General features: G+C 43.8%; 1 non-coding gene and 1 pseudogene across 1 annotated transcript; both read left to right on the forward strand.

Annotated features, from left to right (window-relative positions):
• Positions 1–326: 326 nt before the first annotated feature.
• On the forward strand, positions 327–398 carry TRNAP-AGG (transfer RNA proline (anticodon AGG)). The gene has a single exon. It is a non-coding gene; the product is annotated as a tRNA-Pro (tRNA).
• An 18049-nt stretch (positions 399–18447) lies between these two features.
• Positions 18448–19750, forward strand: LOC142775260 (uncharacterized; annotated as a pseudogene).
• The last annotated feature ends 5967 nt before the right edge of the window (positions 19751–25717 follow it).

The following is a 25717-nucleotide window of genomic DNA, read 5'->3' on the forward strand; positions in this document are numbered from 1 at the left end:
GGGCCTACAACGTTTCCGCCTCCATCGGCATTGCAGCTGCCGCAGCCGGGATTCGAACCTGCGACCGGCGGGTCCCCAGCAAAGTACCTTAGCCACTAGACCAACGCGGCGGGGGCCACTCAAAAATAAATCTTGCGGCATTTTAAGGAAGGGACCAGGAGCAAATTAAGGACTTACGTATTCATTCTTTTTTTTTTACTTTTTTAGTGCTCAGTTGGCAAGGAATGAACGTTACCTATTTGGCGATTTGTTTTACTGACTTAGCTTTCGGCAGTCGACCCATACACCAACAACCGAATCTTTAAAGGTACCGCGATGTCTTGTGTGGCTCGTTGGTCTAGGGGTATGATTCTCGCTTAGGGTGCGAGAGGTCCCGGGTTCAAATCCCGGACGAGCCCAACAATTTTATTTTTTTTTATTTTTTTAGCTATGACGTGACCAAAAATACAGTTTTGTCTTAAATGCCAGTTTTACTTATACTGGCAAATCTGTTAAGCAGGTCATTAGTCCATGCAAAGCCAAAAGAAATCTGTTAACCGTCACCGGCATTCGCTCTGTTTATTCTCTTCTTTCTTTTCATCCTCTTCCTCTTCTGCACCGCCTACAATTAGCCGCGCCAATTTTTAGGGCGATTGATTTAATAACAAGAGAACGAGTGAGGTAATTCACCAACATTTCTCTGTAGTTAGAAGTGCAAGAACTTGTTCCCGTCACATCCATTGTAAGGCAGGGATATGCGACGGGTGCGTATTTGCCCGGCATGAGAAGCTATATCTATTGTATTATTTATATTGTTTCTGCAAGTCCAATCTGGAAACTTTTCTTCTGTACCCGTACATGCGATTGTATAAAAGCATCATCCACGTAACCATCCAACTGATAAATTTCGTTGGAAATTGGTGCTTGTGTTCATGAGGTTCTTCTCACTTCTTTTCTCTGCTCACTTTTATTTATAGCCCCATTTCTCAAATGATATTCAGCTGGCAATCTGGAAGTTTCCAAATGATTAGCTTCCCAGTCATTCACCTTTCTATTTGTGTTTATTTCCTTCTCCAATCAGTGAGTTATTAGAATGGTGTCACCCAGGTGTTGTCGTCCCTGTCTCGTGAGTTGGTTTGGTGAAAATTCTGGGATTTGGAGCAAGCATTTCCGCGTTCAAAACCTACACAAGGCAACACATTTTTACTGCCTTTTTTTCATTAAAAACACTATTGTTTTCTCAAAGTAGAGTATTGGCACTCCAATATACAGGAACATTTATGCTGCTTGAACTCTTGTTAAGGAATCCTGAGATTGTATGTGCCAAAAGCACAATATCAATATGAGACACGCCCTTGCGGAGAGCTCCATACCTTCGGCATTTTGTAGTTTCTTAGGATATGCCTAACTTTGCGTAAACGGTCCACTTATGTTTCACCTCCATTGAAAAGCGGCCGCTGCGGCCGGGATCAAACCCGCGTCTTTCGGGTTAGCAGGCGAGCACCGCAAGTACTGTGCGTCCACCGCGGCCTGCGTGATCTCCTTTGTAGCGTGAACATTTGTAGCGTGCGCCTCTAAATTTACACAATTCTTTAAGTGCGTACATACAGTCAAAGCTACGAAGGCTAAAGGCTACGAGGTTTGATGGAGCATAGCATTGAAAAGGTACTAAAGCAGCTGCTTAACTTTCTGTCGTCACCGTTTATTTATTCCTTCGAACGTTGTGCCTACTATGCATGTGAATATTTATGCCTTAGGACGTGCCTTCATTAAAATCCAATCGTACTAAATGAACCTGCTGACTCACTCACTTCGTGGGGTCTTTATAATTCCTGGTGGTACTAGTAGCTTCACAGTTTAGCTTATTACTGCAGAACGAATGAAATGCCTGTTAGTCTTAAAAAACAACTAAGCATCGCTTCTACATTCCGAAGAGTTTCAACACTTGCAGCTCACATCGAACACCGTGAAATGCCCTTTCCATCGAAGTTCCCTCACATGATTTTGCTTTAAGGTTCCTTGAATAAATCATTATCTTCACAAATGGGGTTTTTTTATTATGTAACTTATGCGCAGTTTTTAATGAACCAGAAACAATAAATCACTGCCTTCTCACATGCCACAGTTTCACCTCATTCCGCCGAATAATTATTTCGAGGCCGATTGGTATGCTGGGATTGAAATTTAATACATCCACCCTTTTATCGTTAGAGCCGGTCAGTAAGGTGCGGGCCGCCGTGTTATTCTGTCAGGGCTACATAAATTCATTCAGGTAAGCGAAAGGGTACGCTGCTAGGGGTATCGGCGGATAAATTTCATTCATTGTCCCCCTTCTTCTTTTGTGATATTTTAAAAAAAAATGGTGAATTGATACCTTTCGCCCTTTGCACTATCTTGTCAATAATCATCTTTTTCTTATCTGATTGCTCTCAGTTTGAACATGCATTGACTGAAAATTTTGTTATAAGGTACAGCGTAGCTATCTTTCTTGTGGGTATGAGCGAAGATTTTCTAGGCGAGAAAACAAACGTTTAAAATCAGTTGTCCACTGGCGCCTGGGTCCGTCTTCCTTCGTGTCGCTTCGTTCTCTGGCACAATTTACGATAAATAGAATTTCAAAATAACAACAAGGCCAAACGGTTATACTATTTAAGCGATGAAGATTGATAGAGGGTTTCTTATGTATAAGTTGATCTTATTTTTCTTCCTTGCACCGACATCTCTAATAATCAGGTAACGTAATTTGGAGTTTTTCTACAGCTGACTATATAGTAAGACCTCCGCACTCCTACTTATCTTTGCGCATAAGGAAGAAGTGAACAAAGACCGGTGCACGTGTATGCTGCTCCGAGGAAGCTAGAAGGAAGACGACGACGCTGATGTTTCCAACCTGTTATCCTCTGGGTCGTCGTTACGGCTTTCAATCAGCATTAGTCGGCTTTGGCCGAGGCCGCGGCGTGGATAAGCCAACTTTGGGTCGAAGAGCACCAGCTGCAAGGCGACAAGGTGTTGAACCACCACGACAGATTCCTCAGGCTTGGCCATGAGAGGCCAGTCCAATGGTGCACCGACAGAGTTCAGCTGAGACAACCCCAATAATTCTGCCAGGTATGGTTGGAACTGCAATGGTGTGTAGAAATCAACAATTTTGTAGGGGCGGTAGCCTCGGACGACCCTTGGCAAGAGAAACATTCGAGTAGCAGTTGAAAGGTTGAACCCAGTTCGAGATTTGGACAATGCTCCGGGAGGTTTGGTGGTAGGGGCAGTTTCGGGAGCGACCATTCTGGAAAGGAGGAAGAAGGAGAGCGTGTTTCAAGTGCAACCAAGAACGATACCCCAGAAGAGACTGCCCGAACGCAGACTCCGAAGGCGGCCCCGGAAGAGGTTGTTTCAAGTGTGGAGAGGAAGCTCACTTGAATCGTGAATCTCTCAAGGAAGACTCCGCTTAGGTGTGTGGTGGACTCTCGTGGTAGAGGCTGCTTTAGGTTTCGTCAGGACGATCACATGAGCCGAAACTGCCCAAACACTGATACCTCACGTGGTGGTAGAGGCGGTAGAAGAGGCTGCTTCAAATGTGGCGAGGAAATCACCGTCAGTCGAGAATGCCCAACAGCTTCCAGCGTTAACAGACCCAAGAGCGGCTGCTTCAACTGTTAATAAGAGACTGATATTGGCCAGGACTGTATCACATTACAGCAGGAGTGGTGTTCCAAGGGATGTTGCAAGTGTGGCGAGGAAGGGCATAGGAGCCGCGAGTGCCCCCACCCGGACGCGGGCGGCAGACGACGGAGAGACTGCTCCAAGGATGAGGGTTACCAGCACCGCGGTTGCTTCAAGTGCCAGTAGAAGGGCCACACGGTCAATACTGCACGAACGAGGTTGTGCCTCGCATGGGACCACGATAGAAATCCAATGGAGGCACCCCATATTCGGCCATCTCTTCCTACGGAGCAGAACACGCTCTTCTCGACCATCCCCAACGGCATCTTGTTCAACAAGTACGATATCCTTCCCCTGGAAGTTAGTGAGCCTCAGTTCCGCATGTCGTTCACAAGCTTCGAGCAATTGAGCCTGTAGGACCTCCTGCTGCAGAACTTGCGGCGCGAAGTATGTCAAACCGACGCCCGTACAGAAGTACGCCGTTGAAATATCTTTGACTGTGCAGGACTTGATGACCTGCGTATAGGCTAGATCTGGAAATACGGCACCATTCGGCTTGCCTGTTCTGAATACGTTCCTGAGTGACACTGGCCCAAAAAACCCCTCTTAATAGCCCTTGCACACTCTGAAGGGGGTCTTCCTGTTGCCAATCTACGAATTCTTTATCTAGATAGCCCAGGATGCACACCTGTACGCCTAGGAGTCGATCCACAAGACTGTGCTTCTGTACGGGGGGACATCGGTGCGGCACCAGCAGGCCATCATCTCTCAACTCTCCCTTCCTGGTGGCCACCATCGGTCTTATTTAAAGTCGCAATGATATAACAATTCCTTGAACACGTATATCGCTAATAATGTTAAAAATAATATCGTTTGTATTAACGTTCATATGGTCAATATCGTATTTCATATTGTTATTGTACATTTCATAGTGTTCATTATTGTTCTTTTTAGTACGTATTTAAATCGTATTTATTATTCATATTGTTCTATTGATTTACCCATATTATCCTCAGGGCAAACTGGTATTACAAAGGAAATGCGTTTTTTACAAAATGATGTGAACGAAAAGCAGCGAATGTGGTTACATCGTGAAAGTAAATATCTTCTAAATACAATCTCAGCTAATGCACTATTAATACATGTTAGCGAAAAAAAACAGAACCTGAATATACAATGTTGGCTATTGCAAAAAATAGACCAAATAAAAGACAGCTAATCACAACAATGTCACTGGGAAGTCTGTTTCAGTTCTTCGATGTGCGTGGCAAAAATGAATGGAAAGATTTGAGTGTCATGAAAGGATGCCTAATTCTTCATGGTGGTCAATGTGGCTTGATATGAACTGTGAATGAGGAAGTATTTGGTCTTGCAATATGGGATAATGGTATATCTCGTAAAAATGCGTTAAACGGAAGACTTGTCTACGTAAGGATGGGAATGAAACGAGAGTTTTCATCGTTGAAATGCTCACGGGTCTGTCATAGTTAGACAATATAAAACGCAGTTATTCCGAACAAGCTCAAGGACAGTTAACACAGTAATATAGGTTATAGTTAATATAATACCATATTTGCGACTTACAATTATCGCCTAAAGCGCAAGAACGCCAAACGCTTAAAATTTCAGACGACCCTGTTTTATTTTTATGAGGGTCTCCGTATTGTTTCGGTTTTTTGATATTTTAGATTTTGTATAATTTTGCTAGGATAATCAAATTAGCTGTATTTCTTCCATATCTATAACATGACAGTTCGTGCAAGAATATTCGAATATTACCTTCCACTTTAGATATAGGTTTCTTTGACTTGTTTACTTTAATGACTCTTTGGCTTAGGTATTCTTATGAATGTGCTATTTGTATAAATCCTATACTCAAGTGTGTACTAATTTGTGGAGAAAGCATCAGAGGTGTATTGGGTAACATACCTATGTTAATAGGTCAACACAGCTTGTGGCGGGTGCGCATGAAGGTTCAGCATGCGGACGCGAATCTTTGAAGTGTACGTAGATAATAAATTCGAAGCCTTTGCTACATAAGACGAATACATACACAAATCTCAATGAAAAAAAAAACATAATCGATTCGTTAAGTGAAGAATAGTTGACATTACTATCCTTTCTAGAGAGCGGTAGTTTCATATTCTCTTTGTAAAACGATGTGGTAACGTATGCTATTGAAAAACTCTCTTTAGGTCGGTCGGGCGCGATAGACCAGACGTCTTTGCCAATGTGTAGACCCGTTGGACTGGCCATAGCTGCGTCTTTAAATATGATCTGCGTAGCGCAGCATTCCACTTGGCCCCATCCGACCTACAGGGCTCTGAGCGTCAATGCCTGAGGCCAGTTCAGTTTACTCTGCGGTGACAGATACTTTCACCTCCTCAGCTTAAAGACTTTAGTAAGTTCATTGTACGTCGTTCGGAATAATTATTGTCTAGGGTGTCATCGCCGTGCCGTTGAGCAGCTCAGAAAAGTATTTAAAACACGTGCATTGGTATGGCAGTATCTTCTTCCTTACGGGGCTGTCTACGATCCAGATCATGGCATACTTCATTTACATAAAGAAATATGCCCATATGCTTGTTTGCTTTCTTGTTTTATTTGATTTATTTCAAGGCATTCTATATGTATTGCTTCACTCAGCGATCTTCAATCCATTGTTTTTATGCACTATACTATCACAAAATTCTTATCCACAGATACATTTTCGTTAGCACTTAATTCATGCTTTCATCTCATTTCACTTCTTTATTGCTATCATCAAGCTCCTGTGTATCATGCCTATTTCTCATAGAGGTTTCATAACTTTTTCAGAAGGATACTCGGCAGGAGCGGAATCATGAATATGAATATGTACCCACAGGACTGGGACCAACCACGCTGGACTAGTTCATCTATGAAGACCACAATATCTTTTCCCCTTCTTTCCCGGGTTCTCTCTCTCCTGTTTTTTTGAAATTAAAATCGTGAAAGAGTGTGGCAATAAAAAAATTAAGCAGATCTCACGTACCATGGGAACCCAAGTCATGCTAATCAGGCGGATGGAACGTGACTGTGTTGGATTGTTTTAATTGCGAAGCATTTCTTAGCGAACCAGAGGCACTTTCAGCGTATCTATCTATCTATCTATCTATCTATCTATCTATCTATCTATCTATCTATCTATCTATCTATCTATCTATCTATCTATCTATCTACACAGCCGCCTACGACGTTTAGCTCCCCTGGCCGCTTCGATAATTATATCGATACAAATATTGGTAGGGCATCACATGACTGTATGTTGAGCATAATTGACTAGCAATAACATGAAAATCGTCACATGTCTGTCATGAATGTCATGATTTACATTTCATGCTCTTGCTGCACTTGCGATGGTTTCGTCTGCATGGCATGTTGCAAAATATGGTAGAACATGACTGCATGGCGAACACAAGCGACAAACCCTAGCATGAAAATTATGACACGCATATAATGTAACAACCTGACTGCATGCCACTCTCATGATGCAGCCGCGGCTATTTCACTAGCTTCACAGATGCCAAATGTGGTATTACCTCACGTGAATGGAAGATGTATGTATGTCACCGGTGCAAGCATGATAGTCATGAGATGCGCGTCATGTAAGAACATGACTACATGCCACACTCAAAGCGCCAATAATTTTCGACGTGACCCAGCGCCCATTGAGCTGGCGTTCATTTTTCTCGCGTCACACCTGCGTTGTCACGCTAGGCGTCGATCTGCATGCCGTATACCTTGCATATACTCACAAGCGCGCGCCCCGCTGCATTGCTTTGACGCATGCGCGTTTGAAGACGCCCGGCGTCCCCCGGTCATGAAAAAAAGGCAGACGACTTGCTGTCTGAGTAACGTCGCCGGCACGAAATGCAGCATGTCGAATTTGGCACCGGTTGCCGCTGCACCGCGCCGACGAACGCGGGTCCCACCGGTAATTATTGGCGTCAGACTCTGACCGGCGACAGTGCTCGGGTTTTGCTATAGCGTAGCGTCGCTGCGCCCAGCGTGCACGCGCGTCAATGTTTCGTCGGAGGATATTGAGTCCTTCATAATTTGGTCGCCGCTGTTTGGCTAGCTTCATGTAGAGCAAATTTGGTATTACGGGACGTGAATGGCCGGCTAAAGTATGTTACTGGTGCAAACATTATAATCATTAGATGTGTGTCAAGTAACAACATGAGTACATTCCACGCTCACAGTGCGCTAGCGCCCGCTTCGCTAGGTTCACATATACCAAATTTTGGCGGCGTAAATAGGTTATGAAGGTAAAAGACACGTCCAAGCATGATAATCATGGCATGGAAGTCATGTACGGCATAATTCACCCCGACCTCGTAACGTTTTGCTAATTTTAAAGTGACATATCAACCTGCGTCACTCGTGCATCGCGTATCATCGATTCTCCCTGTGCGTGGAATCTTTCCATTTTTACTGAGTGAAAAGTTATCAAGTTCCGCCATTGTTACGTTAACGCATAGAGATGCGTTAACAGCCACATAGGTTTTTTAAAACTATTTGTGCAATGTCGCGTAACGATATCAACACAACATGAATATTAGCAAAAACAGAAGCGGTAAGCCGATGCAAAGAGCTGGTGCTCGGGATAATGGTAGCTCTACCCTGCTACATAAGACAACTTAGGGAGAATGTGCCTATTTAAAATTGACGTTACCCGACGACACGGCTGTATCATAACAGCGGCGAATACTGGCTATTGTAATTAGTATTGTAGAAACTAACCTTCACTTCTAAGGCCGTTTTCATGCCTGGTATTTCGTTTCATGAGGTTGGATTGAACCAGAACTCTTAGGTCACTCAGCTGCTCACTAGTGGCGTGAGCGTTGCCTTCGGGGTTAATTAGCAGTTTATCAGCAAGCAAAGGCTGGCTGCTCTCTACAAATATTCTGATATGTAAACTCCATGTCCACCAGGACGTCACTTTATCGTGAAGAATATCACAAATCACACTGATGGTCAAGGGCACCTTCCGATACTGTGGTCGTAACGTCGCACAACCCTGACATTTCACCTTTAGAGCTGAATGAACTTATTGAACCTAATGGTCATGATCAGGTGAACCAGTTTTGATCATCAGTACAGATAAGATTCTGGGCAAAACACGTTCCAGGGAAATTGGTTTAGCGCAATCACTATTTAGACGGGAACCCATTAGCCAACATATTTGCCTGGAACGAGTTTAGCCAGCTATAATTTTAGTGGTAAACTTCCTTCAGCTCCAACTACACAGCAAATTTAGTTGATGCAGGAGCTGTACGCTCCAATCTGCCTTATGACCCATCCATATTTAGTCGTTACTTTCGGCGGCTTTGGCATGGTACTACTTATTCTCTCCAGCAGAACGTCAGTGCGAACTATGCCTACATAAGGTTCATATATTGCAATTTTTTTGATGAGTTGGCTGAAGGGCGCAAGCGAGTACCGTTTTCCGAAGAAGTATAGTTTTAAAATTTTTTCGCATAAAACGAAGCTAGCTCAACGCGTACAATTATTGCGAACCAACGCTGGCCACATCCTTCTTCTGTTGAGTGCATGAAATACGCCACTGCTCCTATCATGCTGTGTTAATTTCCAACACTTTAACTATAGGGGAAAGCTCATATTCCACTACAGTTGCTGTCAACCTTTACGTTAATAAAATTGCGTAAATACCATTCGTGTACACATTTCGTACGTCCTGACCAGATAGATATTATGTTCCACCAAAGAAAAGTGAATATTGCCAACTACTTAAACGGCACTAAGTTTTTAAGTCACCGAAAACATGGATGAAGATGGCAAGTAACTCGTGGGCTTAGAATATTGATTTATATGTGGGCGTCCACATCCCAAAACCACCATAGGAGTACGAGAGACCACGTAGTGGAGGCCTTTGCAAATTTAAATCATCTGGGGTTCTTTAAGGTGCACGCGAATCTGAGCACACGGGATACAGCATTTCCACTTCCATCGAAAATCCAGCCGCCGCGGCCGGGATTCGATCCCATACCAGCGGGTCAGCTGCCGAGTACCTTGGCCTTTGGCCACCATGGCGGGGGGCTGCATAAAAATAAATATTCTGGCATTTTGAGGAATAAACTGGGAACAAATTAAGGACAGACGTATTCATGTCTTTACTTTTTAGGGCTCAGTTAGCAAGGGATGGACGTTACCTATTTGGCGATTTGTTTTACTGAACTAGTTTTCGGCAGTTGACCAATATACCAACAATCTAAGCTGCAAAGGTACCGCGAGCATGTGTGTGGCTCGTTGGTCTAGGGGTATGATTCTCGCTAAGGGGTGCGAGAGGTCCCGGGTTCAAATCCCGGACGAGCCCAAGTTTTTTTTTCTTTTTAGCAATCGGCTACGACGTGACCGAAAATGCAGTTTCGTCTCAATTGTCAGTTTTACTTTTAACGGCAAATCTGTTAAGCAGACCATTAGTCCATGCATAGCCAGGAGAAAACTGTTTAAACCTTGACCGGCATGCACTCTGCTTATTCTCTTCTTCATTTTCATCCTCTTCCTCTGCTTCACCGCCTAAAACCAGCCGCAACGATTTTTTACGGCGATTGATTCAATAACACGGGAACGAATGAGGTAGTTCACCAACATTTCTCTGTAGTTAGAAGTGCAAGAACTTGTTTCCATCACATCCATTGTAAGGCAGGAATATGCGACGGGTGCGTATTTGCCCAGCATGAGAACCTATATCTATTGTACAAATAATATTGTTTCTCTAAGTCACATCTGGAAACTTTTCTTTTGTACCCGTACATGCGATTGTATAAAAGCATCATCCTCGTAACCATCCACCCAATAATTTTAGTTGGAAATCCGTGTTTGTGTTCATGTGGTTTTTCTCACTTTTTTACTCGGCTTACTTTTATTTTTAGCCCCATTTTCTCCAATTATATTAAGCTGGCGAACCAGAGACTTCCAACCGCTTAGCTTCCCAGTCATTCACCTTTCTATTCATGTTTATTTTGTTCTGCAATCAGTGAGTTATTAAAAAGGTGTCACCATGGCGTTGTCGTCATCCCTATCTGGCTCGTTGGTTTGGGGAAAATTCTGGGTTTTGGTGCATAAAGTTCCGGGTTCAAAACCTGTACGAGACACAACACTTTTCTCTGCCTTCTTTGTCTAAATACACCATTGTTTTCTAGAAGTTGACAATTGGCACTCCACTGTATGGGAACATTTGCGCTGCTTGAAATCTTGTTCAGGAATTCTGAGAATGTATGTGCCAAAAGCACAATATGAATATGAGACACGCCCTTGCGGAGTGCTCGACAATTTCGACATTTTGTAGTTTCTTAAGATACACCTAACTTTGGGTAAACGGTCCACCTGTGTTTCACCTCCATTGAAAAGCGACCGCTGGGGCCGGGATGTCACAGAACTAGCGCTCCAAAAGGGCGCGCCGCCAAATTCTCGCGACGAACCGCCGGAGTGACGCCGCGAGGTCAACGAAAAAGAAAGAAAAAGACAACAAACATCTAAAGGCTCCCTGGGCGCGCGAGCCTCTCCTCTCGGATGCGTGGCTTCGCCGAGGAACCTCCTCACCCCACAACGGCGGCCGAGCAAACACTAAAAATTTATAGATGGAAAGGGGCGTGTTATGCCGGGTTGAGTCATCTGTCGGGGACGGCCCCAGCCTTCGCTGCGTATCGCGACGACGAAATGACGAGAAGCTTCTGGAATCTCGCGCGGAAGGTATTTAATCGAGCAGCCGAGACGAAAGATCGGGAGAAGACGGAAGTTAGCGCCAGAGCGCGTAGGGTATACCGCCGTGTAGTCGGCGAAGGTTTTGTCCGTAGAGACAAAGCAGGAGAAGATGATTTCCACCTGAGGGGTGACGACTCGAGCTACAGGCAAGAGTGTGTGTTTACCGCTATCGAGCGAAGACGCGTGGCAACAGCTGCGTGTGTGAAGCCGACGTGTTTCCGGCGAAGAAGTTTGAAGCTTGGAGAGTGGCCAATCGAAGACGCGAGGTCTCCTGGAAGACATACTTCGGCGAGATTTCCTGGAAGAGGACCTTCAGGGGCAGCGGAACGACAACAACGCTGGACTTTGAGTGAGTGATTCTCGGAAGAGTATCATCCAGACTTTTGTTCCAAGAACTTTGGATTGAATAGGTTTTCTATCTCTTTAGTCTTTAAGTGTCTTGGTTGTTCAATGCATGCGACTGCATTGTAGTGCGTATTGTTGTCTGTGTCCATTGTTTTGAGTGTGGCTAATTGTACTGTGTAGTACGTTGTTTGATTGGTGACATACTGTCCTCGTCTATTGTGGAGTGTGCATTCTTGTGTATGGTTTTCGATCTGCCATTATTGAGAATATAATTGTGTTTTGTTTATCAATTCTCGGCTCTGACTTGTCTTTGGGCCACAGCCGGCGTCCGCTGGCGCACCAGAAAGGACCACTTCTAAATTGTCCACGCTTTCGTGGTGCGGTTCGGGGGGCCGATACTTTGGCCCTTGGGATTAGCCCGGCGATCGCCTCCCTAATTAACGGGACCTGTGTGACACGGGATCAAACCCGCGTCTTTCGGGTCAGCAGGCGAGCACCGCGAATACTGTGCATCCACCGCGGCCTGCGTGAACTCCTTTGTAGCGTGAACATTTGTGGCGTGAGCCTCTAAATTTACGCAATTCTTCAATTGCGTTCATACAGTGACAGCTGCGAAGGCTCAACGCTACGAGGTTCAATGGAGCATAGCATTGAAAAGGTAATAAAGCAGCTGCTTAACTTTCTGTCGTCACCGTTTATTTATTCCTTCGAACCTATTCCTTCGTGCCTACGATGCATGTGGATATATATGCCTGAGGTCCTGCCTTCATTAAAATCCTATTGTACTAAATGAACCTGCTGACTGGATTACTTCGGCGCCTTTTATATTCCTGGTGGTACTAGTAGCTTCATAGTTTAGTTTATTTCTGCAGAACGAATAAAATGCCTGTTAGTCTTAAAAAACAACTAAGCATCGCTTCTACATTCCGAAGAGTTTCAACACTTGCAGCTCACATCAAACACCGTGAAATGCACTTTCCATCGTAGTTGCCTCACATGCTTTTGCTGTAAGGTTCCTTGAGTAAATCATTATCTTCACAAATGATGATTTTTATTATGTAACTTATGCGCAGCTTGCAATGAACCGGAAACAATAGATCACTGCCTTCTCACATGCCGCCGTTTCGCCTCACTCCAACTAATAATTTCTGAGGGGCCGATTGGTATGCTTGGATTGGCATTTAATACATTCAAATTTTTATCGTTTGAAGCCAGTCAGTTGGGTGCGGGCCGATGTGTTATTCTGTCAGGGCTACATAAACTCATTCAGGCGTCCCGCCACGGTGGTCTAGTGGCTAAGGTACTCTGCTGCTGACCCGCTGGTCACGGATTCAAATCCCGGCTGCGGCGGCTGCATTTTCGATGGAGGCGGAAATGTTGTAGGCCCGGGTGCTCAGATTTGGGTGCACGTTAAAGAACCCCAGGTGGTCGAAATTTCCGGAGCCCTCCACTACGGCGTCTCTCATAATCAAATGGTGGTTTTGGGACGTTAAACACCACATATCAATCATCAACTCATTCAGGAAACCAGAGGGATACACTGCTAGTGGAATCGGCAGGTGATGATGATGATGATTATGATCCTTGATACTCTGGCGCACACCCGCAAAGGGGAATCGGCCAAGAACCGGGCGGCAGGATCTTAACTAAAAGGCTAATGGTTTTTCAAACAAAACGTAATTTTCGGCTGAAAAAAATATAGAAAGAAAAGCCGAAAATTGAAAAAGGAGTATATCTGAGCAGGGAGCGATGCAGGCTATCAGATGCGATTTCAGACATAGGTAATGGTGGGTCTAAAATAATATATATATATATATATATATATATATATATAGGCAGATTAACATGGTAATCGCTTTGTTTCAATTATGTATTCAAATAACGCAGAGCAGACGTCCCTGTGGCTATAACCGAATTTAATGCTCCCAAACGACAAAATTACTGCCACATTTAATTCTACTCCCAATTTTTCAAGTGGAGCTACCATGTATCTTTTCCGCTGATGAGAATATCGGTGACAGAACAAAAAGAAGTGATCTATCGTTTCCATTTCTTCGCAAGTCTGACATAAAGGTGACGCCTTTAGACCAACTTTATGCAAATAATAATTCAGTTGCGGAATTCTGCAACGCAATCTTGTAAAAGTAACTTCCATGTGCCGCGTTGGACACCACTGTCTATTCCAGTGGCATCTTAGATGTGCGAAATCTTGATATTTATCAAATGAGTAGCAGTCGTATTCATGCAAACAGAGGTTTCTAAACCTTATTGCTGTCGCGTAAGCCGTATCAGGCAAAATCGGGATAAGGGGACCGCTAAGAGATACTGTGCATAGTGCATCCGCCATCTCATTGAGATATATGCCACGATGGCCGGGTACCCATAAGAGCTGATGTTTTTTCAAGTTTGTCGGTATGAGTTGTCGAAACATGTGCATAAGTGTTAAGTTGGCTCCTTAAGACAGAGCAGCACATACTGAAAAAGAATCTGTAATTACGACTGCTTCCGATTCGCCCAAAGGAAGTTCCTGTAGTGCCAGTACAATATCAAATAATTCTGCTATGACTATTGGTGTGTAATCTGGGAGTCTAACCGAAAAGGACCAGTCAAGGGAACGTGAGAAGATACCTGCCCCAGCCTTTTCATTTGATACGGATCCATCAGTCGCAATTATGTTGTTCATGTTCACACGTGCCAAGTAATCCTGCAGCCGATCATTTAAATATTTAAATGGCATTTGCTTTGCGTTAGAGGGATAAATATTCTCAAATTCTATCTTAAGATCTAAATTAACGTTTCTTGTTGAGAAAATATGTTTGATTTTGACGTTCAGTGGTTCTAGCAGTGCTTGAACGAACAAGATCTGTGGGCAGTGGAATCGTGACCACCAAGTTTCAAAAAATAAGCTTGGTTCTTTAATAAAAGCATAAAACGATACTCTCTAGGGCACAGTGTATATTTTAAAAATGTTTTGATAGTAAGCATTTTGAATCTATTCAACAATGACGGTATACGCACTTCCATGTATAGCATATTGTTAGCAACAAACTTGGGCAGTCCAAGGCACAGTCGTAAAGCCTCCCTTTCTAATAGTATTAGTGGTCTCATTTTATATGTCGCTATGCCCGAAAATGAGACACAGCCGAATTCCATAATAGGACGAATGTACATTTTATAGACCATTACCAATGTATTTCTTCGCAACCCCCTTTTTATGTTGCTGAGCTTGCGTAACCACCCCATGGCTCGTGTTGCTTTGGACGCAATGTAATCGATGTGCCTTTTCCAATTTAACGAGCTGTTATATATGATGCCTAAGTATTTGAGTGAATCCACCTGGGGAATCTGCTCTGTGCCATACATCAAGGAGATGTTGACAGGATCCCTGAACGAGAACGCTAGAAGCGCGCTTTTGTTTACGTTTAGTGACATTCCAATTTTTTCAAGCCATTCCTCTATCATGTTTAGGTAATTCTGTAATGTCTGATAAAGTAATTGCAGATCACTGTTTGTCGCAAAGAAAGCAATGTCATCTGCATATACATATAAATGAATATCGCTATGTGTTGGAATCGAACTGAGGAAGATGTTAAACAACACCGGTGAGAGCACTGCCCCCTGTGGTACGCCACGGTATTGTCGATATCTGTTAGAAAAACAACCCCTTTGAAAGCAATAAAACTCACTCTTCCTTAAAAACTCTGCTACCCATGCTGTCATATAGTTTGGTAAGTGTGACATTTCCATCTGGTATTTAGTATTTTATGCTCCACTTTGTCATACGCCTTGGCCAAATCTAGAGTAACTAATGCACAATACTCTCTTTTACGTCTAGCCAACTGTATACGACTCTCCAAATCCGCGTGCGCACACCATATGGAGCATCCCGATTTAAAGCCAATTTGACTGGGGTTCAGTATTGATTTCTCCTCAATGTATTTTATTACACGTGCATTCAAAACTCTTTCAGTTAGTTTAACCAAATTAGATGTAAGAGAAATTGGCCTCACATTGTCAAGTGTATACCCAAGTCCCTGTTTTTTAAGTATCGGAATTATTTTGGAAAGTTTCCAATCCACCGGTATCCAAGAATTTTTCAAAAAGTAATTAACCATATTACAAAGTTCATGTGGGGAAATGCCATATAATACTTTTATCATTGCTGAGGTTACTCCATCTGGTCCAGGTGCTTTAGGAGGTAAGTGCCTCACTACACCCGCTAGTTCCGCTAATGTCACCTCATTGAACTCTTCCCCTGCAATTGGCTTTACTATGTGTCTTGGCATTGTTGATGTGAATCTTTCTTCTAATTCTTTAGCAACATTTTCTAATTTTTCAGTGAGTTTGCTAGGCGATAGAATTGAAGAATCAATATTGTCTGATGGTGGTATCATTTTTTTGGAACGCAAAGATCTAAAAAGAGCTTTTCTGTTGTATGGTTTTGAAAGATAGTTAAATTTGTTAGTGTCATAGTCATCTTTTGCTTTGCATACTGTACGTTTAAAATCTGCTGCCACGTATTTATAGTCACACCAGTTTTTTGGGCATTGTGGAGAAGTTGCTTCCACACCGCTTTCCGTTTTCTATACCCCCTCATACAATCAGCGTTCCACCATGGGCTAAACGACCTGCCTGTGCCTGAAGTTATTGAAAAAGTTGACTTTTTTATTGCTCTTCTCAATACCGCACATAGACTCATAGCCCGAATCTCTTCCTGCATGTCCTTGCGAAGAACCAAAGTAGACTTTAAGTCTTTTTGTAAACGCCCCTAATTTACAAACGAGCCAATTTTACCAGTTAAAAATATATGGGAAAGTTAATATCGAAGCTAATAGGAAGGTGGTCACTGTTTGTTGTGCAATCTAATGTTTTCCGCGACGAAATGTTTAGTGAGGAGCTGGAAAAGGTCAGATCTATCGCCGACTTTGATTGTCTCCTAATAAACGTAAATGTGGGGAAATTCACACAAGATAAGTTATTATCAGCAGTCCATTCCCACAAGCGCCTTCCATTTAGATCAGTCTTGAAACCCCAAGACACGTGGTGTGAATTAAAGTCGCCAGTTGATATTACATCCTTCCTGCAGGAAGCTAACATTGCATCTAAGCATCTTGTGTCCTGTACTCCTACCGGAAAGTATGCGTTAACAAAAGAAAAAGGGGAACAGCCTGGCAGAGTGATGTCTAATACCATAATTTCATAGTTAGAATCCATGCACAGGTAGTTAATCTTCGCTCTATGACTAAATTTAGTTAATATAAAAATGGCAAGTCTACCACCTCTGCTAGGTCTGTCTAAACGAAATAAGCGATAATTTTTTAGGTAAAATTTCTGTCCATTTGTAAGCCAAGTTTCTTGTAAAGTAATAATATCTGGAGAAATTTGGGAAGAAATACACGATAAATCTGTGGTAGCTGACCATATTGATCGACAATTCCACTGTAATACTTTTAAGGAGCCTATTTTGACTCTATAAACCCGCCGCAAAGACTGCTTGATCCAAAAGATCTTTCTTCAAAAAGTCTTTTTTGGAGAGGTTCTCCAAAAAGTCTTTCTTGGACAGGAACTTTTTAGATTTTGACTTCTGTGAAGACTTCTTCCATAGGGGAGATCTGGCACGCTTCAAGAAATTATGAGATTCCGCATCAATATCTGTGAATTCATCAGTGTCAACTGATACGGGTTCTGGATCTGCCCACTGTGTCTTATTGGAGGGTCCTGCTTTAGGAGATGCGCATCGTGTAGGAGCTATCGGACTTTCTGTCTCGGCACACTTTGAAACCTCCAAATCCAGTGAAGTCTGATTTTTCATAGACACTGAAGCAATGATTTGGGTCAACTGAGATGTTAACAATGCAGCCACGACTCCAAAAATACTGCTGGCAAGACGCTCCATTGGCAGATAAATCCAATTGTTTGTCCCTCTTCTTTTTTTTTGCTAACTAAAAAAAATTTGGTAATTTGATTCCTTTCGCCCTTTGCGCAATTTCAAGATACGTCATTATTCATCGTTTTGTTATCTGATTACTCTCTGTTTTAACAACCATTCTATAAAAATTACGTTATAAGGTACAGCGTGGGGTATCTCTCTTGCGCTGATGAGCCAAAACCTTCTAGGCGAGAAATCAAACATTCAAATCAGTTGTCTACTTTCACCTGTGTTCGTCTTCCTTCATGTTGTTTTGTTTTCTGGCACTAGTTACGATAAATTGAATTTCATAATAACAAGAAGTCCTAAAATTTAAAGTTTTAAAACGATGATTATTGTTAGATGGTTTCTGGTGTATAATTTGATTTTACCTTTTTTCGCCAAGACAACTTCAATAGTTTTCTTTCACTTATTTCCGATGACGTAGTTTGGAGTTTGCCTATGGCTGACTAGATAGTAAGACTTCTGCCCACTGTTAAATATTTTTGCGTATAAGGATGAAATAAACGAAGACAGGTGCACATGTATGCCACCCTCAGACAGCTAGAAGGAAGACAACGACGCTGAAATTTCCAACCTGTATTTTGCTGGTATTCGTTACGGCTTTTAATCAGCGTTAGTCGGCTTTGGCCGCGGTCGCGGCGTTGATAAGACAGTCATGGGTTGAGGATCGATCACCGGCTGCAAGACGACCAGCAGTTGAACCACCACGACCGATTCCTCACGCTGAGGCGCGGGAGGCCAGTCCAATGGTACACCGGCAAAGTCAAGCTTGGTAAACGCCAATGGTACTGCCAGGTATGGTTGGAACTACTATGTTGTGGTGACAGCAACAATATTGCAGGTATCGTGACCTCGGACGACCCCTGGGAAGAGGAAGATTCGAGCAGTGGCTGGAAGGTGGAGCCCAGTTCAAGCTTTGTGGGGAAGGATGAGGAAGCATGGTGCGTTTCAACTGACACCAAGAATGATACCACAGTAGAAACTGCCCAAACGCAGCCTCAGCTGTGGCCGTGGAACAGGTTGTTTTAGGTGTGGAGAGAAAGGTGACATGAGTCGTGAATGTCCCAAAGAATACTCCGATTCTGTGGGTGGCGGCAGCTCGGATGGTAGAGGCTGCTTTAAGTTAGGTCAGGACAGCCACATGAGCCGATAAGGACCAAAGACCGATTCCTCGGATGGTGGTAGAGGTGATCGAAGAGGCTGCTTCAAATGTGGCAAAGCAAGCTACATCAGTTGGGATTGCCCAATATATTTTAGCGATAATAGACCCAAGAGGGGCTGCTTCAACTGTGAATAGGACGCTCATATGAGCCGGGACTGCCTGAACGCACAGCAGGAGCGGTGTTCCAAGGGATGTCTTAAGAGGGGCGAGGAAGTGCATACGAAGAGCGCGTGCCCCAACCCAGACGCCGGCAGCGGACGAGGAGGAGACTGCTTCGAAGATGGGGGTTACCGGACGCGAGGTTGCTTCAAGTGCTAGCAGAAGGGCCACGCAGCCAACACTACACGAACGAGCCTGTGCCTCTCATGGGACACCGACAGCAAGCCAATGGAGGCACCTTATTTTCCACCCTCTCTCTCAGCGGATGAGGACACGCTCTTGTCGACCATCTCCACCAACATCAACTTCGAGGAGTACAGTTCAATTCCCGTGGAAGTTAGGGACGTTCAGTTCCGGATGTCGTTCACCAGCTTCGAGGAAATGAGCCTGTGGGACTTGCCGCTGCAGTACTTGTCGCGCGAAGTATGTCAAGCCGAGTGCATAAAGAAATAAGCCATCAAAATTGCTTTGGCTGGCCGGCACATGATGACCGGCATACTGACTGGATCTGGAAAGATGGTGGCATTCGTGATGCTCAATCTGCACACGCTGGTGCGGGACACTAGCCTTGAGAATCCGTCCTACCAGCCCCTGCAGATTCCTATGGTAGTGGTCCTGTCGCCAACCCACGAGTCGTTCATCGAGATTGTCCAGGACGCACACATGGACGCCTAGGTTTCGATCCTCAAGACTGTGTTTCTGTACGGAGGCACGTCGTTGCAGCACCAGCTGGCTGTCCCGTCCCAAAGCTGCCCCTTCCTGGTGGCCACCACAGGTTTTAGTTAACGTCGCACTTATGTGCAAGAATAAAAAAATAATTCCTTTATCACGTATCTCGCTGTTAATGTTATAAATATATGGTTTATGTTAACGTTAATATCGTCAATATCGTAAATATTACTGGTAATGTAAATATATTTGTCTTTATTATAGGTATAGTTGATTATAGCTATAGGTAATTATAGCCGCAGCGTTATTCTGTCAGGGCTACATAAACCCATTTAGGCAACCAGAGGGATACGCTGCTAGGGGAATCAGCAGATAAATCCAATTTGTCCCTGTTCTTCTTTTTGATATTTAAAAAAATTTGGTGAATCGACTCCTTTCGCTATTCGCGCGTTTTCAAGATACTTCATTATTCATCGTTTTCTTACGTGATTGCTCTCTGTTTTATTATGCATTGTACGAAAATATTGTTATAAGGTACAGCATTGCTATCTTTCTTGTGGGTATGAGCTAAGATCTTCTGGCGAGAAAACAAACATTGAAAATCAGTTGTCTACTGGCGCTTAGGTTCGCCTTCCTTCCTGTCGTTTTGTTCTCTGGCACAATTTACGATAAGTAGAATTTCAAAATAACAACAGGACCTAACGGTTATTGTATTTAAGCGATGAAGATCGATAGAGGGTTTCTTATGTATAAGTTGATTTTATTTTTCTTCTTTGCCCTGACAACTCCAATTATCTTGTTTCACCTATTTCAGGTAACGTAATTTGGAGTTTTTCTACGGCTGACTAGATAGTAAGACTTTTGCGCTCTTAATTATTTTTGTGGATAAAGACGAAGTAAACAAAGACCGGTGCACGTGTATGCTGCTCCGAGGAAGCTAGAAGGAAGACGATGACGTTGATGTTTCCAACCTGTTATCTTCCGGGTCTTCGTCGCGGCTTTCAACCTGCATTAGTCGGCTTTGGCCGAAGCCACGGGTGTGGATAAGCCAACCTTGGCTCGAAGAGCACCGGGTGCAAGGCGATAAGCTTTTGAACCACCATGACAAATTCCTCAGGCTTGGGCATGGGAGACCAGTCCAACGGTGCACCGGCAGAGTCCAGCTGAGGCAACCCCAATAGTTCTGCCAGGTATGCTTGGATTTACAATGGTGTGGTGAAAGCAACAATGCTGCAGGCGCGGCGGCCTCGGACGACCCTTAACAAGAAAAAGATTCGAGCAGCAACTGGATGGTTGAGCTGAGCTGGAGCTTTGGACGAGGCTCCGGGAGGTTTGGCGGAGAGGGCAGTTTCGGAGGTGACCCTTCTGGGAAGGAGGAGGAAGCAGAGCGTGCTTCAAGTGCAACCAAGAACGATACCACAGTAGAGACTGCCCGAACGCAGCTTCCGGGGGCGGCCGTGGAAGAGGTTGTTTCAAGTGTCGAGAGAAAGGTCACCTATATTACGAATCTCTCAAGGAAGACTCCGCTTCCATGGGTGGCGGACTCCCCGTGGTAGAAGCTGTTTTAAGTTTGGTCAGGATGACCACATGAGCCGAGACTGCCCAAACACCGATACCTCGGGTGGTGGTAGAGGCGGTAGAAGAGGCTGCTTCAAATGTGGCGAGGAAAGCCACCGTCAGTCGAGAATGCGCAACAGCTTCCAACGCTAACTGACCCGAAATCGGCTGCTTCATCTGCGAATACGACACTGATATGAGCCGAGACTGCCTGAACTTACAGCAGCAGTGGTGTTCCAAGGGATGTTGTGAGTGTGGCTAAGAAGGGCATAGGAGCCGCGCCTGCCCCCACCTGGACGCTGGCGGCCGACGACGGGGAGACTGCTCCAAACACGAGAGTTACCGGCCCCATTGTCGCTTCAAGTGCCAGCAGAAGGGCCACACGGTCAATGCTGCACGAACGAGGTTGTGCCTCGCATGGGCCCCCCACACCAGTCCAATGGAGGCACCCCATATTCGGCCATCTCTTCCTACGGGTCGGACACCCTCTTCTCGACCATCTCCAACGGCATCAACTTCGTCAAGTACGATGTCATTCCCGTGGAAGTTCGTGAGCCTCAGTTCCGAATGTCGTTAACCAGCTTCGAGCAATTGAGCTTGTAGAACCTCCAGGGGCAGAACTTGCGGCGCGAAATATGTCAAGCCGACGCCCGTACAGAAGTACGCCGTCAAAATATTTTTGACCGGCCAGGATTTAATGACCTGCGTATAGGCTGGATCTGGAACTACGGCATCAATCGTGTTGCCTATTCTGAACACGTTCCTGTGTGACACAGGCCGAGAGAACCCATCCTACAGCACTTGCAGACTCCAATGGGGGTGTTCCTGTTGCCAACCTACGAGTTCTTCATCCAGATAGCCCAGGATGCACACCTGCACGCCTAGGAGTTGATCCTAAAGACTGTGCTTGTGTACGGAGGGACGTTGGTGTAGCACCAGCAGGCCGTCATGTCTGAAGGCTGTCACTTCCTGGTGGCCACCACTGGTCTTATTTAACGTCGCAATAATCTTACATTTCCTTGATCACGTATCTCACTAATAATGTTATAAATATTATCGTTTGTATTAACGTTCATATCGTCAATATTGTATTTCATATTGTTATTGTACATTTTGGTGTGTCTATTATTGTTATTTTATTACGTATATAAATCATTGATTATTTATATTTATTCGTTGATTTACATATTTTACCTGCAGGGCAAAATGGTATTACAAATGGGGGTGAGTTTTTTCAACATGTAAGTGAACAAAAAGCAGCGAATACGGTTAGAACGTAAGAGTGAATCTCTCCTAAATACAATCTCTGCAAATACACTATATAATAATACATGTTAGTGAAAACAACGCATAACCTGAATATGCAATGTTGGCTATTGCAACAAAAAGACCAAATGAAAGATACGTAATAGCAACAATGTCACTGGGAAATCTGTTGCACTTCTTCAATGTGCGTGGCAAAAACGAATAGAAAGTTTTTGATTTGATACAAGCGATGCCTAATTCTTGATGGCGGTCAATGCGGCGGGATATGCGCTGTGGGTGACGAAGTATTTGGTCTTGCAAGATGGAATGATGGTATATCTCGAAAAATTGTGTCAAACGGAAGACTTTTGAACGAGGTGCAAGAATGGGAGTGCAAGAAAAGTTTTCATGGTTAAAATGCTCGCGGTTTTGTCATAGTTAGACCATATAAAACGGAGTTATTCCGAACAAGCTCAAGGACAGTCACAAGACTAATATACGTTATCGTTAATATAATACCATATTTGTGACTTACAATTCTCGCCTAAGGGGCCAGAAGGCCGCAGCCTTAAATTCAAGACAATACTGTTTTTCTTTTTATGTGGCTGTCCGTATGCTTTCGGCTTTTTGATATTTTCGATTTTATACCATTTTACTAGGATCATAAATTAGCAGCATTTCTTTCTTATTCATAATATGGCTGTTCGTGCAAGCCTGTTCGAATATTACCCGCAACTTTTGTATTGCATCCGGGCTTTTTGATATGTTTAGAGTCATGACTCTTCGGCTTAGCTAATGTTATGAATGCGGCATTTGTATAAATTTGATATAGAAGTGTGTACTAAATTGTACAGAAAACTCCAGAGGAGTATTGCGTAACATACCTATGTTGAGAGGTTAACACAGCTTCTGGCGGGTGCGCAGGAAGTTTCGGCGTGCGGACGTGAATCTTCTAAGTGTATGTAAATAATAACTTCGAAGACTTTGCTACATAAGACGAATACATACACTCATCTCAACGAAAAAACAGAATCGATGCGTTAAGTGAAGAATAGGGGACATTACGATTCTTTCTAGCGATCGGTAATTTCGCATTTCTTGTGTGAAATGATGTGGTAAGGTATGCTATGGAAAAACTCTATTTAGGTCTGTCGGGCGTCATAGGCCAGACGTCTTTGCCAATGCGTAGGCTCATTGGACTAACTATAGCTGCGTCTTTAAATATGTACTGCGTAGCGCAGCATCCCACTTGGCCCCATCCGTCCTGCAGGAGTCTGAGCGTCAATGCCTGAGGCCAGTTCAGTTTACTCTGCGATGGCAGATACTTTCGCCTCCTCAGCTTAAAGACTTTAGTAAGTTCATTGTACGTCGTTCCGAATAATTGTTGTCTGGGGTCTCATCGCCGCACCGCTGAGAATCTGAGAAAAGTATTTAAAACACGTGCATTGGTATGGCAGTATATTTTTGTTTACGGGCCAGTATACGTGCCAGATCAAGGCATGTTTAATTTACATAAAGAAATATGCCTGTATGCTTGCTTGCTTTCTTGTTTCATTTGATTTATTGCACGGCATTCTATGTGTATTGCTTCACTCAACGTACTTCAATCTATTGTATTTATGCACAATACTAACACAAAGTTTTTATCCACAGATACATTTTTGTTAGCATTTCATTCATGCTTTCATTTCATTTCTTTATTTCTATCATCAAGCTGCTGGGTTTCTTGCCTATTTCTCATAGAGGTTTTATAACGTTTGTAGAAGGATCCTCGGCAGGAGCGGCATCATGAATATGAATACGTACCCACAGGACTGAGACCAACCACGCTGGACTAGTTTTTCTACGAAGACCACAGTACCCCATCCCCTTCATTCCAAGGTTCTCTCTCTCCTTTACTTTTGAATATGGAATCGTGAAGTAGTGTGGCAATAAAAAAATTCGGTAAATCTGACGTACCTTGGGAAAGCAAGTCATGCTAATCATGCGGATAAACGTGACTGTGTTGGATTTTTTTAATTGCGAAGAATTTCTTAGCAAACCTCAGCGACTTTTAGCGTATCTATCTATCTATCTATCTATCTATTTATCTATCTATCTATCTATCTATCTATCTATCTATCTATCTATTTATCTATCTATCTATCTATCTATCTATCTATCTGTATATCTACATAGCCGCCTACGACGTTTAGCTCCCCTGGCCGTTTCGATAATTATATCGAGACAAATATTGGTAGGGCACCACATGACTGTATGGAGAGCATAATTAACTAGCCATAACATGGAAATCGTCACAAGTCTGTCATGAATGTCATGATTTACATTTCATGATCTTGCTGCACTTGTGATGGTTTCGTCTACATGGCATGTTGCAAAATATGGTAGGACATGACTGCATGGCGAACACAAGCGACAAACCCTAGCATAAAAATTATGACACGCATATCATGTAACAACCTGACTGCATGCCACACTCATGATGCAGTCGCGGCTATTTCGCTAGCTTCACATATGCCAAATGTGGTATTACCTCACGTGAATTGATGATAAATGTATGTGACCGGTGCAAACATGATAGTCATGAGAAGCACGTCATGTGAGAACATGACTACATGCCACACTCAAAGCGCCAATAATTTTCGACGTGACCCAGCGCCCGTTGAGCCGGCGTTCATTTCCTCGCGTCACACCTGCGATGTCACGCCAGGCGTCGATCTGCATGCCATATACCTTGCATATACTCACAAGCGCGCACCCCGCTGCATTGCTTTGACGCATGCGCGTTTGAGGACGCCCGGCGTCCCCCGGTCATAAAAAAAGGCAGACGACTTGCTGTCTGAGTAACGTCGTCGGCGCAAAACGCAGCATGTCGAATTTTGCACCGGTTGCCGCTGGGCCGCACAGACGAACGCTGGTCCCGCCGGTCGTGATTGGCGTCGGACTCTGATGTCAGTGCTCGGGTTTTGCTATAGCGTAGCGTCGCTGCGCCCAGCGTGCACGCGCGTTTCGTCGGAGGATATTGAGTCCTTAATAATTCGGTCGCCGCTGTTTGGCTAGCTTCATGTATAGCAAACTTGGTATCATGGAACGTGAATAGACGACTAAAGTGTGTTACTAGTGCAAATATGATAATCATGAGATGCGTGTCAAATAACAACAAGAGTACATTCCACGCTCATGGCACGCTAGTGGACGCTTCGCTAGCTTCACATATACCAAATTTTGGCGACGTAAATAGATTATGAAGGTAAAAGACA

The sequence above is a fragment of the Rhipicephalus microplus genome, chromosome X, assembly GCF_043290135.1.
Source record: "Rhipicephalus microplus isolate Deutch F79 chromosome X, USDA_Rmic, whole genome shotgun sequence".
NCBI lineage: Eukaryota > Metazoa > Arthropoda > Arachnida > Ixodida > Ixodidae > Rhipicephalus > Rhipicephalus microplus.